Raw genomic sequence first — 14,190 nt, 5'->3', positions numbered from 1 at the left:
AGGTATTTCAAACAGAGGTGATTTAATTTAGGAGATCAGTTTATATAGAGACTGGAGGGCTGAAAGAGCAAAAAGAAAAAAACAAACAAAAAACACTGTTCAGGTACCTCTGGTATTTGTAGTTTAGAAAGCAGCTGCAACTCTTAGGGCTGGAAGAGTAAAAGAGAACAAATGGTGTTACCAGGACACCATTTCTTGGGGGAAGGGTCTCCATAGAGCAGATTCTCCAACCACCAAGGTGTCACTGCACAGCTGGCTCAGCAACCTCTGAGGGGATGTCATGTGATTGCTACTTGGACTCCAGCGGTGAGTGCTAAGAGGGAACGTGGCAGTTCCTAGTGGTACCTCTGAAGGAGCCACTGTGGAACTAATGCTGAAAATGCTAAAATAAGTTGGAGCCCTGCGTGAGTGCTACTGAGGGAGGGACTCTGACCAGAACTGAAAACAGAAAGAGCATCCCTTCTACCCTCCTATCACCCTCTAATTTCCTGCCAGTGCTTCCAGTCTGCAGAACCTAACCAGAAGCTAGATAGCAAAAAAGTCTGGGAAATGCAGTCTGCAGACTCCTGCCTCCAGTGTCAAAGAGCAGAGTATAACAGCCTGGGCTTAAGGCTGAGAGGCACTGTAGGTACAGTTACTCCGAAGCACAAATTCACTGAGTGAAATAACAGGCAGAATTTCCTACAATATTTATATTATTTTTCTTTCATTTTTTTGTCATAGTTGAATTCCAGTAAGTTAAATGTATGCATGCTGTGAATTCACTTTTTCTTGTAATCCCATAGTTCATTAGCCCAATACCTTGCTTATAGCATGTGATTAAAGGAGGTATTGAATGGATAAATGAATGTCTTTTTGGCTTTTTGGCGCTAAGGGGATTTTTCTCTGATTATTAGTCCTGTTTAACTGCCATTGAGAAATGAGTCTAGAGAAAATATATAGCAACCTAAGGGTAAACTTTGCTGTAATTCACTGACATTGCAAATGTACCTATCCAAACAGTTCAATTGGTTTCTATCCCTGGATATATTCTGTAACTCTCTACCTTCAGTTTACTCTGGAAAATCTCCACTGCAGCTAGCTACACTTGCATAGCCTAAGAGTGACATCCAGTGGCTTATAACTTAATCACTCATTGTAATACATCTGGAAATCTAACCAGCTCTCCATTATCATTTCAAATAGAAAGAAGCGCAAGACATAAAACTCTTAACAGAAGATGAAACTTAGACAATCGTTCATTAGATTTACTTTGGGAGATTATTAAAATAGATTTGCCTATCTAGTTGTTTGAGATCTCATATTCAAGTTCATTTGTCTTTTTTCCTTTTCTGAGCACATGATGTCTGTTATAATTCTGGTGATGTCTACCAATGGCATAGGCTGGTAGATAGAGAAGGAAAGTGGGGATAGATAGGACCAGGACTGAGAGAATTAATCAACTCTAGACCTGGCTCCCAAGACTAGAGGCTCATTATTTTAGGCTCCCAATACTGGAAGCTTAAAAGAATGTGGGAAAGTCGGCCTAGATCCAGGCTTGAACTAATATCTAAAGGTTCCCAGTCTGGTAGTAGAGTCTGTCTGTCCAGCACTCCAGGCAAAGACAATCCTTAGCATTAGGTGGGCTCTTCACTCAAGGTCCCACAGGATCAGGCTACTCCAGGAGGGTTCCTAGTCAGTAGCTGGGGCAGGGGAGCCTGGGATCAGCAAAATGTTAGGGCAGCAATGTAGCTGTCTCAAGTTCAGGATGGTGCTGCATTCAATGGCAGGAAGCTGAAGGTGATTTTTATATGCAGCTCATGAAGTCAATCTCATTCTAGTATGGACAGTCTCAAAAATTAAAGCAATTCCAGGTATGTTTTAAATCCTCCCCTTTCTTTCAATAGAATAGTCCAAGAAACCAATAACTTCATCATAACATCTCACACTTAAATGAACTAGGAATCTCTGTTTAGATGGACCTTAGCCTGAAAAATACTACAAATTCAGAATTCACAGTAGTTTCAATATGTTCTCCTGCTCAAAGGAATTCATCTCAGACAAGTTTCTTCCCCATTTAATAATATTTTCCAGAAGTAACCCAGCAAAAATGTATTTATTTGTAAATATGTTGCAGTGACTTCAAATGAAACCTCATGGTGGCTGTAGTTGCAACTATTCAGACATCTCTGTGATTTGGCTAGATTGTACTAAAAGTGAGTCATGAATATAATTAATTTACCCTACGATGTCAATAGATGGTAAGAGATGTGTTGTGCCTTCATTCCATTTAATCAAATCCCACAGGGAAGTGAGACATATTCTTCTGACTATGAATTCTGTAAGGAAACGGTTTCCACAAAGTCTACTTGCCCAAATACCAAAGTGATGGGCAGGGTTAGTGTCTCCTATGGAAATTTCCATGCATTTTTAGAACATATGGAAACTGCAAGGCAGAGCTATGAAAATTCAGAGATGCTTACAACATCAAAATGTTCTTTTCCTCAGTGAGAATGTGCTGTCATATGACAATGAGGAGGAGGAGGATGGTGAACTCAGCTTTTATCAAGGCACTTATTTCTGTGGAAAATAGGAGCTCTCAGCAATCAGGTGTAAATAAGTTCAAAGTACAGACTCAAATGATGTTTTAATTACCAGTAAAGAGGGAAATGTTTGAAACTTAAACAGAAACTAGATGATATACATATTTCACCTTTTCCAATTAATCAATCTAATGACAGCTGGTTGGCCAAGAGAGTATAAGGTAGACATTTCAACTAAAAGAGATACATCTTTGTTAGTATTTTGTCTGGTGTTTTTCCCCAGAAATGCTTTTGCTAGGACATCATATTTTAATAGAAAACAGATTATGTGTCTCAAATCTAATCAACAAATGCAAGAACTTTCACTTACTCCTTCTAGTTTATTGTCCACAGCAGCCTGCCTTTGTGCTTTGTTTACTTAACCTTGTGCATTTCCTACTAAAAAGGAGAGCAGAAGAGATGGAATAAATCTGGGAAATGCTCCAGACCTCGAAATGCCTGAGTGACTTATTCTGTGTGATGGCAGACTTGGTGATAACAGAAGATACTATTTTCGGGAGACCCCTCAACATCTCCACTAATGGTTCACATCTGACTGCAACTCACTTTACTGCACTGCTCACTGGCAGAGCCCCCTTCAGGTGGGAAGCCTTGTCCTCACGACCCCCTTGTCTCAAGAGCAGGGAAGATTCTCATGGGGGAGACTCGCAAGAATCTATAAAGAGGTCAAAGTTATATTGCAGGAATTGACTTTAACTCAGTGATAAGACTTTTGGATTAATTTCCGTCATTGTGGAGGGTGAGAAAGGTCTTTACTTAAACAGGCAATGGAGAGTTAAGATACAGAACAAAATGCATTTGACTAAGTTGTATGGTGGATGTAAAAATGAAAGGAGGCTTGTAACTGAATTTCTCTTAAACACCTGATTTAGACATTCTATATCAGCTTACCTAAAGGACAAATAACAAAATACAGTATCATATATTTATAAAAGATCCAGTAAAGTATAGAGTGTTTTTGAGGTATATAAATAGAAAGAATATTTTCCAGGAAAGCAATATACAATTCTACCTACAAGCTCAAATTCTGTCTTCTCTAAAAATTATCACGGAGCCAGGGCCTCATAAAAATAGTCCCTTTGTATATCCAGGTGAGGACTCTCATGTGGTTCCCAAGAAAGAGAAGTGTTCATATTAAACATGATTTCATACTCTCGGTAACATATCCCCTTTTCACTCCATGCCTAAGGCACTCAGATATGAATTTCTGTTTGCATTTATAGCAAATCAAGATAAAAATACTTCACTATTCAGACATTTTAGCTGTCTGTACCCAGTTAAGGCACCCATCTAAATGAGGCACTTAATATAGATACATGTGACCTTGAACAAATGATATCTATGTTGAGTTTCAATATTGCTCAAAAAGTGAATATGTTATAGTGGAAGGGAAAAACGTAGTAAGATTAGTAAGAACAAAATGAGCAAAGTTAAAAATTTCAGGAAAAAAAAGTATAAGTTGACGACACCTTTGAATAAACAAAATAAGAGAGAAGATGTGTTTATGTTCTTGTGACCACAAGAAAAAGCATAACCAACAGCACTGTTAGGATTCAACCAACAAGACCTGAGGACGTCCCAGTGAGAGAGAACTCTGGTCCCTACTCCCAATCCCCTGGGCAAAAGGACTTCCTAGGCATGCTAATTGCACCATTATAAGACAAATCAAATACAAATGAAACAAACAGCAATTTGGGTCATAGCAACATCTGGACTGGCCAACTCCTTCTTAGAGACAAATCAGGGGAGGAGTATTGGAGAGTCCGGGAAACAAAGAATGAGATCATGGTATAAAAGATAAACGGGGTTTGAGGGCTCAGGCGTTTCTCAAGTCCTGAAGACATGCCTGTTATATCATGCTCTGAATTCGGTCACGGTCAAGGTAAATAATTAACCTAATGCAATAGGCCTCCTCTTACCTGAATGAAAACACTTTGCAATGTGCATGTCTTTTGACCCAGAGAATGCATTTTTAGGGCTCTATCCTACAGAAATATTTGTACACGGACACAAAGCCATAAACAAGGATTTCCAGTTCAACATTATTTATAATAATCAAATTGGAGTAACTTAAGTATCCAAGAACAAGGGAATATTAAATAAAGTATGGTATGTTTATATTAGGAGCAAAGTGGAACAAAGCCTCCAGATTTCACCTGCTTGGGTTCATAACTCACTTCCACTGCTTACTAGCTGTGTGACCTTGGTCAAATTGCTTAGCTTCTCTGTGATTCCATTTCCCCCAAATGTAAAAAGAACATGATGAGATTTTCTTCTTTGTAGAGTTGCTGTGAAAATTAAATGACGTACCACTCTTTTTTTTTTTTTTTTTTTTTTTTTGAGACGGAGTCTCGCTCTGTCACCCAGACTGGAGTGCAGTGGCCAGATCTCAGCTCACTGCAAGCTCCGCCTCCCGGGTTCACGCCATTCTCCTGCCTCAGCCTCCCGAGTAGCTGGGACTACAGGCGCCGCCACCTCGCCCGGCTAGTTTTTTGTCTTTTTAGTAGAGACGGGGTTTCACCGTGTTAGCCAGGATGGTCTCGATCTCCTGACCTCGTGATCCGCCCGTCTCGGCCTCCCAAAGTGCTGGGATTACAGGCTTGAGCCACCGCGCCCGGCCGACGTACCACTCTTAAAGAGCCAGAACACTGCCTGACATAACAGGTACATAATTCATGTTAGCATGGTTGCTATTTTGAAAATACTATCATGTAGCATTTAAAAAGACTAGAGGTGCTCGCTTTGGCAGCACATATATTAAAATTGAAACAATACAGAGAAGACTAGTATGGTCCCTGCACAAGGATGATATGCAAATTCATGAAGCGTTCCATATTTTTACAAGGGATGTGAAGGACCTCTTCAAGGAAAACTACAAACCACTGCTCAAGGAAATAAGAGACAACACAAACAAATGGAAAAATATTCCACACTCATGGATAGGAAGAATCAATATCATGAAAATGGCCATACTGCCCAAAGTAATTTATAGATTCAATGCTATCCCCATCAAGCTACAATTGACTTTCTTCACAGAATTGGAAAAAACTATTTTAAACTTCATGTAGAACCAAAAAAGAGCCCACAATCCTAAGCAAAAAGAACAAAGCTGAAGGCATTACGCTACCTGACTTCAAACTATACTAAGAGGTTACAGTAACCAAAACATCATGGTACTAGTATATAAACAGACACATAGTCCAATGGAACAGAGTAGATAACTCAGAAATAAGACTGTACATGTATAACCATCTGATCTTTGACAAACCTGACAAAAACAAGAAATGAGGAAAGGATTCCCTATTTAATAAATGGTGCCGGGAGAACTGTCTAGCCATATGCAGAAAACTGAAACTGGACCCCTTCCTTATACTTTATGAAAAAATTAACCCAAGGTGGATTAAAGACTTGAATGTGAAACCCAAAACTATAAAAACCCTAGAAGAAAATCTAGTCAATACCATTCAGGACATAGGCATGGGCAAGGATTTCGTGATGAAAACGCCAAAAGCAAAAGGAAAAACTTTCTCCTTTTATGAAAAAATTAACCCAAGATGGATTAAAGACTTGAATGTGAAACCCAAAACTATAAAAATCCTAGAAGAAAATCTAGTCAATACCATTCAGGACATAGGCATGGGCATGGATTTCGTGATGAAAATGCCAAAAACAAAAGGAAAAACTGACAAATGGGATCTAATTAAACTAAAGAGCTTCTGCACAGCAAAAGAAACCATCATCAGAGTGAACAGACAACCTGCAGAATGGGAGAAAAATTTTGCAATCTATTCATCTGACAAAGGTTTAATACCCAGAGTCTACAGGGAACTTAAACAAATTTACAAGAAAAAAAATATTAAAAAGTGGGCAAAGGACATGAAAAGACACTTCTCAAAAAACAACATTTATTTAGCCAACAAACATATGAAAAAAAGCTCAACATCACTGATCATTAGAGAAATGTAAATGAAAACCACAATGAGATACCATTTCATGCCAGTCAGAATAGCTATTACTAAAAAGTCAAAAAGCAGATACTGGTCAGGTTGCAGAAAAAAAAGAATGCTTTTACACTGTTGGTTCAACCATTGTAGAAGACAGTGTGGCTATTCCTCAAAGATCTAGAGGCAGAAATATCATTTGACCCAGCAATCCCATTACGAGATATATATAGCCAAAGGAATATAAGCCATGCTGTTATAACATAAGTTTATGTTCATTACAGCACTGTTCACAATAGCAAAGACATGGGATCAACCCAAATGCCCATCAATGATAGATTGAATTAAAAAAATATGGCACATATACACCATGGAATACTATGCAGTCAAAAAAAGAAATGAGATCATGTCCTTTGCAGGGACATGGATGGAGCTGGAAGCCGTTATCCTCAGCAAACAAACCAAACACCGCATGTTTTCACTTATAAGTGGGGGCTAAATGATGAACACATACAGACAGGAACATGGGAGGGAACTACACACATTGGGGCCTATTGAGGGTGGGGTAAGGGGAAGGAGAGCATTAGGAAGAACAGCTAAGGGATGCTGGGGTTAATACCTAGGTGATGGGTTGATCTGTGCAGCAAACCACCATGGCACATGTTTATCTGTATAACAAACCTGCATGTCCTACACATGTATCCCAGAACTTAAAATAAAAGTTGAAGGGAAAAAAAAGACTAGGATCCAGCTATAGCTCCTCCCATGGAAAACTTTCTAAAGTATACTGTGAGGCAATAAAATGTTGCAAAACAATATGTAAAGGATGATCCTCTTAATTTTTGGAGTTCATGTAGGCAGATGTGCATCTGTATGTATACAAATGCATAGAAGACAGTGTGGAAGGACCAGGCAATAGCAACAATCATCTCTAGAGAAGGGAATGAGGAATCTGATAACAGGAAGACCTGAAAGGAGATCTTCACTTTCTTCCTCTCTATATCTCTACATTTGGGGAGTTGTTTTATAAACATACGTCTACATGTTTGTAAAACATATATCTACAAACATATACCTATATAAGTTTGTAACACAACTCATTCATATATATATATACTTTGAAATATATGTACTTTTGAAAATAAGTAGGTAAGTAAAGGATCAACAAGAACAGTGAAAAGAAGGCTGAACACATGAATGTTTGCAGTGTTTAAAAACTCTGTTTCCAAGGAAAGGAGATGTAGGAATTCTCTGTTTATTAAGGTCAAGAGTCTAACAGAAGGACAGGACTACGATGAGTCAGATGAGGTGCTGAGTACAAAAAACTTTAACAGGCACCCACCTTTAGGGCCATGACATGCACAACCCTTAGGCTTAGCACTGATCTAACTTTATATTGAAAATGTCACCAAAGTCAAAGCTCCTGCTTCTTAGCAGCCAGTATTGCACAAAGCTTTTGCTCTGACCATATAGTATAGACTTCTTTCTCTCCTCACCTCTTTTTACAAGACAAAAAATAGTAATAATAACAATTTATTTTTAACATCTGGAGTTTTAGTCTAAGGTATCTCATGTACAGTCTCCCAGAATGCAGACTGAACAAGTCTCTCTCCCTCCTTATTCAGTCTTCCCTTTAGGGATGTCATTCTGAGAAAAGAAAGGTGATTGTTTAGGGGTAGAAGAAGAGTTTATATGAGTCTTTTAAAGTACTGAGATTTGGACTCTCAAATGGTTTGACAGGAAATTTACCCTCTTTCTTTAGCTAGTGTGGTATCAGCACAATAATATGTAAAATTAGCTGGGGTTAGGAATGCAGTAGGACATTGGCCCAGTGTGAAATGCAATAACCAAAACTAGATGATATTTGCCTGAAATGCCCCAGTATGCCCCTACTGGTTGTTTATGGCAGATATCCACTTTGATTAATCAGTAACCATGCCTTACTGTTTATAAATAACTTTGAATATTATCCCTGGGACAAACTAAAACTATGGTTCAATGAATCATATCATGCTCAGTCTACTAGTTGAGCTGATACCTATAGATATTAAAAGTGGTATTTTAGTCCTCTTAACTGGGTGGCAGCTTTGAATGATAGCTAACCACTAGCTGGCAAAAGTCCCCAAATATGATACACTAAATCATCTCCCCCAAAATCATGCATTTTTCAAGTGTAGGCATTCATTACCCAAGGAAAATTGTTCCCAGATAAAGGCCACATGAAGTGGCATAAAAAGGGACCAAAATTTCGTAATAAATGAGAGGGAGTGGAAAAGTGATTGGGGTTTTATTTTACAAAATGAAATTTTAAAAAAATGAAATTACTTCCATTTTTATTTTATAATTTACAAAATTTAAGTTATAATTACCTTCTAAATTATTAGGAAAAAAAAGAATCAGCTTTTCATTGTATTTAGAGAAACAAAATTTGTCTAATAAATTGAATGGAAGTGAATACCACAGCCTTCATTTCAAGACAGTTTATCTGAGTGTTCTGTAAAAATAGGGCATTTAACAATTTTTTCCCAAGGGCATCTCTTAATCCTTTGATAGCCAAATCATTCCGTTTTGAAATATTATAATTACTGTGTGTTTTGTTTTGTTTTATTTGTTAGCTGACCTACTCTCTGATCAATAGATCTGAGTAGGGAATCAAGCAGTTCTCTAAACATCATTTTCATTGATTTCATTAAATTTTGCGGCAGTAAGTAGAATTCTAAGACAGCTCCCAAGACTCCTGGCCCCTGGTGTACATGAACTGTATAATTTCCTCCTCATGAGTGAGAGTGTGGACTGTACATATGACAGGATAGTCACACCTGTAATATGTCATTCTTTTTGTAAGTCTCTGTTGTAGCCAACCGGCGTGAGCTCCTCTCGTCGGCCTTGGAGAAGCAATCTGCCATGTGTGAACTGCTAATAGTTTGGATATTTGTCCTCTCCAAATCTCATGTTGAAATTTGATCTCCAGTGTTGAAGTTTGGACCTAATGGGAGGTGTTTTGGTCACAGGGACAGATGCCCCATGAATTGCTTGGTGCCATTCTCCTAGTAATGAGTTCTTACCCTATTAGTTACCCCAAGATCTGATTGTTAAAAAGAGCCTGCCACCTCTTCCTCCTTCTCTCTTGCTCCCTCTCTCACCATGTGACATGCCTGCTCCCCTTCACCTTGCAGCATAAGTAAGGCTTTCTGAGGCCTCACCAGAACCCAAGCAGATGCTGGTGCCATACTAGGACAGCCTGCAAAACTGTGAGCCAAATAAACCTCTTTTCTTTATAAATTACTCAGTCTCAGATATTCCTTTATAGCAATGCAAAAATTGACTAAGACAACTGCCCATGGAGATGGTCATGTGCAAAGACAAGAGGGTAGCCTCTAGGAGCTGAAAATGATCCCTGTTGACAACCAGCAAGGAAATGGGGACTTGAGTCCTATAATTACAAGGAACTGAGTCCTGCCAACAACTAGTATGTTTGAAAGACAACCACAAATCTCAGATGAGATCAGAGTCCCAGCTAACACTGTAATTTCAGACTTACGAGATTCATGAAACCCTGAGCAGAGGACCCAGCTAATCCATGCCAGGGCTCCTGCCCCATGGAAATTGTGAGATAGTAACTGTGTGTTGTTTTAAGCCACTAAGTTTGTGGTGATGTCTTATGCAGCAATAGAAAGCTAATACGCTTGCATTTTTTAAGTATTTATATTATTTGGTTAAATGTTCAGAGAAGTTCTCTATTATAAAAGATTGGCAGAGTTGTTGGCAAACTAATCAGCATAGAATGTGTTTCTGAGTTAGAACAAATTTTATAAATGGTCAGCTTGTTAACAAATATTTTATTGTATATTTTAATTCTCTATGATTTTTGCTTCCCTAAGTAACCCTGTAACTATAAGTCAAGGGACATGAAAACAAAGACTCTTTCCCCACCTTTAAGATAGAATCCCTACCCTTAAAATGTTTTGATTTACACTTTCAACAATGACAAAACAGTGCGTTTAAGATAATCTCTCTGCCTACTCTTTCTTCTTTCCCCCTCACTTTCACAAGTTTTTATCCCAAGGGAACCCTTTAATAAACATCCTGTACAACACACTGTCTCAGAGTCCTCAGAGCTGACATCCCAGGGAACCCAAACTGCAAACCCAAACTTCTACAATGAATTCATGTGCAATTTATTCTAAAAGATCTGTATACACACACACACACACACACACACACACACACACACACACATTTCTCATCCTATTGCTCTTCACTACTTCCTTCATCTCCGTGCTGCAATCTGGGATCATTTTTCTTCCCCTTGAGTAATTTATTATGTCTTTTACAGTGAGTCTGTTGCTCAAAAATTCTTTTAGTATTTATTTGTATAAAAAGTCTTAATTTTGTCTTCATATAAAATTTTGTTTGACACTCTATTCCAAATTGACTGTTATTCCCTTTCCATGTTTTCCAGACATAGTTCCATTGTCTCCTGACTTCCATCGTTTATGTTTAGAAGTCAGTGTTGTTTTTGGCTTGTGAGTAATTTGTCTTTTTTCTTTGTCTACTTATATTTTTTATTTTGAAATAGTTTAAAAGTATAAAAAATTTGCACACAAACACAACAAAGTCATATATATATATATGTGTGTCCTAGTTTTATAGACTAATAATTTATTGTAAATTTTATAAACCAATAATTTATTGCAAATTTAAGTCAACAGTCTTAAAATCTCTCATCCATTCTATTTTCTCTTTTCTCTTTTTATATCTCCCTTAGATTAAATATTTTTATAATTAACTTTTCTGTCTCTATTGTCTCATTAGTCACACATTCTCACCTGATAGTGGTTTTCCTGGAAATCACAATATTCATTCTTTATGTATCCAAGTCTAACATAAATGAGTATCTTGGCCACTTCTCAAGAAACTCAAAGATGTGCAAGCACTTTAACTCTATTTACCTTCCTCCTGCCTTTTTACTTTCACATTGCTGTGTTCAGATATATATTCCATTAGAGAAATTTTTCCATTTTCCTATTGAGTTGCCTCTTTTCCTTATTGATTTGTAGCAACTTTTTTTCACCTTTAATATTCTGGATATTAGTCCTTTACCAGTTTTATGTACTGCAAATGTTTTCTCCCAACCTATGCTTTTCTTGTTTTAATGGCTTTATTGAGGTATAACTGACATAAAATAAACTACATATATTTATGTAGACACATGTGCATACATACTTAATATGTACAATTTGATGAGTTTTGACATATCTATACACTCATGAAACCATCACCACAATCAAAATAGTGAACACATGCATTATCCCCTCAAGAGTTTCTTCATGTTCCTGTATAATCCATCCCCCCTCACCCTGCCTCCTCTCCATGACCATTCACAGGCACCCACCAGTATGCTTTCTGTTGCCATAGATCATATTGCATTTTCTAGAATCTTGTATGAAAGGAATAATACAATATGGACTCATTTTACCTAACTTTTTCACTCAGCATAACTATTTTAAGGCTTATCCATGCTTGCTCTTGCCTCATCCCTGCTTATTGTATTGTTGAGTAGGAACCCATTGCATGAACATGATAAAAATTGTTTCTTCATTCACATGTTGATGGACATTTGGGTTGCTAACACTCTCTTTTTAAGTTTAGTGGGTGTGAAGTGATATCTCACTGTAGTTTGCATTTCCCTAATGACTAACGTTACTGAGCACTTTTTTGTGTACTTACTAGCCGAAGTGTTTACACCTTTTGCCCTTTTTTTTTTTTTTTTTTTTTTTTTTTTTTGAGACGGAGTCTCGCTCTGCCGCCCAAGCTGGAGTGCAGTGGCCGGATCTCAGCTCACTGCAAGCTCCGCCTCCCGGGTTCACGCCATTCTCCTGCCTCAGCCTCCCAAGTAGCTGGGACTACAGGCGCCCGCCACCTCGCCCGGCTAGTTTTTTGTACTTTTTAGTAGAGACGGGGTTTCACCGTGTTAGCCAGGATGGTCTCGATCTCCTGACCTTGTGATCCGCCCGTCTCGGCCTCCCAAAGTGCTGGGATTACAGGCTTGAGCCACCGCGCCCGGCCTTGCCCATTTTTTAAATTGTTAGCCTTCTTACTGAACTGTAAGAGTTCTTTGCATATTCTTGACATAAGCCCTTTGCCATATAGATACATAGATAATATTTTTTCCCAGTCTGTGACTTGTCTTTCAAAGAAAAGGGTCTCTTTTCTTTTTCCTTTTCTTTTCTTTTTTTCTGTACATCTCAGCAGCAGCCAATCATGCTCTGAGAGTTACTGAGTAAACCCCAGAATCCAAGCTCAACTGTTTATGCTATCATTTGAAAAAGAATACTCTTCTGTGTTTCCACCAGTGAAGTATTCACACAATATCTCCCTGATGTCAAATAAAATACTGTTTAGAATAGCACAAAGGGCTTTTATTTCATTGTCATAAAGTTGTCAGTTTTATAATACAAGCATCTCAAAAGTAGTGATGTTGTTAAGCTGGAAGCCTGTGACTGATTTAAAGTTCAGAAGTTATCAGCTGTAATTAATAAATTGAGCTCATTCTCCAAAAAAACATTTTCAGAGACTATCATAACACAAAGACACTCTTAACTTGCAATATTTAATTTGAAGCTGCTACTGAGGCTTTTAGCTAAATTAGGCCTGTGCGAAAGCAATTCACTTCATTACCAGGGTCCTTCAAATTTTCCTCTGCAATATCACTGATTTCATACTTGATTCACATAATTGTCCTTTAAATTTTAGGCCGTGTCCAAAAAGTCCTTCCAAAAGCCAGCTAAAAGAATTCGCTCTCTGGCATCAATTGCAATAATACACCTGTAGGGAGGGAATCAGAGGACAGAGAGACCAAGATGAAAGGGAAGAACATTGTTCTCCAGAAACTGAGTTCTGAAAGGCAGAACAAGATGACACAGGGGGACTGTCAAAAACTCTCACAGGAGAAGAATCCACTTCAATGAAAGATACAAATCCATTGGGCAGGGCAATAATTGGAAGTGTAATATTAATATTAACTAGCATGGTTTGTTCTCCCTTCAGTCTTCCTTGGCTGGTACTCACTGCTCACAGTTTACACATCTAAATGCAAAAATGCAAAAAACAACAAAAGAATTAATCTCTTGGATTCCAAACTTTAAAAACCAAGGACTAGATCTAAAGAATAAAATTAGTTTCTCCCTCCCAACCTTCACCTCCCCAGCCTCGCTGCACTCTGACAAGATCATTCTTGGAGCTGATATTCTCAATTAAAGAAGAGCGAAGATCCATGATGACTGAATGCAATCAACGATTTCAGATAGGATCCTAGATGAGAAAGAAAACATTCTAAGAAGGGCATTGCTAGGGCAAGTGAAAATTGTTGGATATGTATGTATATTAGTAATAGCATTGCATTGATACTAAATCCCCAAATTTGATAAGGAAGGAAAATGCTTTATTCTAGGGAGACAGATGGTGAAGTATTTCAGGGTGAAATGGCATGATGTAGGTAACTAACTCCATTGATTCAGGGTAAAAAAGAGAGAGAGAGAGAAAGAGAGAGAGAGAGGATAGAGAGAAACAAAGCAAATCAGACAAAAAACATAACCATTACTGTATCTATATAAAAGATATACAAATGTTCATTATATTAGTCTTACAACTTTTGTGAAGGTTGT

The 14,190-nt window shown here is 38.0% G+C and overlaps 1 non-coding gene across 1 annotated transcript; it reads left to right on the top strand.

The window, feature by feature from the left end:
* Positions 1 to 5,315: 5,315 nt before the first annotated feature.
* Positions 5,316 to 5,422, top strand: LOC115896588. The gene has a single exon (XR_004056508.1). It is a non-coding gene; the product is annotated as a U6 spliceosomal RNA (small nuclear RNA).
* Positions 5,423 to 14,190: the final 8,768 nt, after the last annotated feature.

Source organism: Rhinopithecus roxellana, chromosome 3, assembly GCF_007565055.1.
Source record: "Rhinopithecus roxellana isolate Shanxi Qingling chromosome 3, ASM756505v1, whole genome shotgun sequence".
Taxonomy (NCBI): Eukaryota; Metazoa; Chordata; class Mammalia; order Primates; family Cercopithecidae; genus Rhinopithecus; species Rhinopithecus roxellana.
Note: the sequence above shows the minus strand (reverse complement) of the source record. Positions and strands in the feature narration are given on the sequence as shown.